Genomic DNA, 1,330 nt, shown 5'->3' with positions numbered 1-1,330 from the left:
CTGAGCCTGACGCCTGAAAGCTGGAAATCTAGGAGCAGCTACAGCTGCCAGGTCACGCACGAGGGGAGCACCGTGGAGAAGACTCTGACCCCCTCACAGTGTTCTTAGGACCCTCTGCCCACCCCACAGAGAGGCAGGAACAGAAGGATACCCGGGAGGATCCCCCTCCCAACCCCGAATCAACCTCTTCCCTGTACCCCATCAGCTCTCAATAAAATGTGCTCATTGTCAATCAGACATCATGCTCTCTGCTCATTCTTGGCTTATGCATTTTTGTCCTGATCTCCACCAACCCCAAGTGACACAACCCTCCTGACCCTGAGTGAAAGGAGCGAGTGGACGATATCGCCCTGTTTCCCTGAGGGGGAGTTTCACTTTCACCCAGAAACACCCAGAGAATGTTCCAGAACAGAGGACCCGGGCAGCACAACTCAGTATAGCCCACGTTCACGCCTTCCCTAAATTCTTGTGTGGTCTCCATCCACGCCAAAGGTCCACTGCGTGTGGCACTCATGGCCCACAAGATATAGCCTGAGCTTTCTTCCCAGGATTTCTCAGTCAGTCATAGCTATTCAGTGAATTCCGTGGCTTCCTAGATTTTCTGGAAATCCTCCAGCCTCATAGTCTAGAGCCTCCTTCCTTCCTTTGTCCAGCCCCCCACCCCCGCCACCGCCATTCTCTACGTGGTCAGGGACACGGCCATTTGCCCCGTCCTTCAGGACCTCACTGTCACACAAACTACAGAACCCTCAGTCCCTGGACCCTGGTCATTCACTTCACACTCCTCCTGGGGACCTTCCTACCCATGTGTCTCACAGGGGTCCCAACTGTATTCAAGTCCCCTGGGAGATGAGGCAGATCAGCTTCCTCCATCACTTTACATGCCAGCCCACCCCAACACAAAACTTGATGTCCACTTTTCTCAGATGACTCGCCTGGGGCCTGCATGTAGAAATCAAGGATCGTATTCTAGGAATTAGCCATTAATGGCCTGTAAACCGATTCATCTTGTTTCAAGTACAATCTGTACTATCACATGTGCACACACACACACACACACACACACGCACGCACAGAAATGCATGTCAATATACACTTACATACAAAATGGTCATGCCGACATACATCCATTCACAAACATGGTTGTGGTGGGCATTGCTCTGGGAGTTTCCAGAAGAAACTGGAAACTCCCAGAGCAATGCTGGGGTAGAAGGTATAGCAGTGGGGTTCCTGGGTGGACTTGACTATAGACGTGCCAGTCACTGTAGTTCCCAGCTTCTGGGTGTTCAAGAATGACCTGTGACAAGTTAAAGGGCAGGAACATTCCAGT

At 51.6% G+C, this 1,330-nt stretch overlaps 1 gene segment (V, D, J or C); it reads left to right on the top strand.

Annotated features, from left to right (window-relative positions):
- LOC105289429 overlaps nucleotides 1–1,330 on the top strand; it is a 2,175-nt gene that overhangs the window by 247 nt on the left and 598 nt on the right.

The sequence above is a fragment of the Pteropus vampyrus genome, unplaced genomic scaffold (assembly GCF_000151845.1).
Source record: "Pteropus vampyrus isolate Shadow unplaced genomic scaffold, Pvam_2.0 Scaffold23, whole genome shotgun sequence".
In the NCBI taxonomy this organism is placed as follows: Eukaryota; Metazoa; Chordata; class Mammalia; order Chiroptera; family Pteropodidae; genus Pteropus; species Pteropus vampyrus.
The sequence above is the reverse complement of the archived record's forward strand: the minus strand, read 5'-3'. Positions and strand labels throughout refer to the sequence as shown.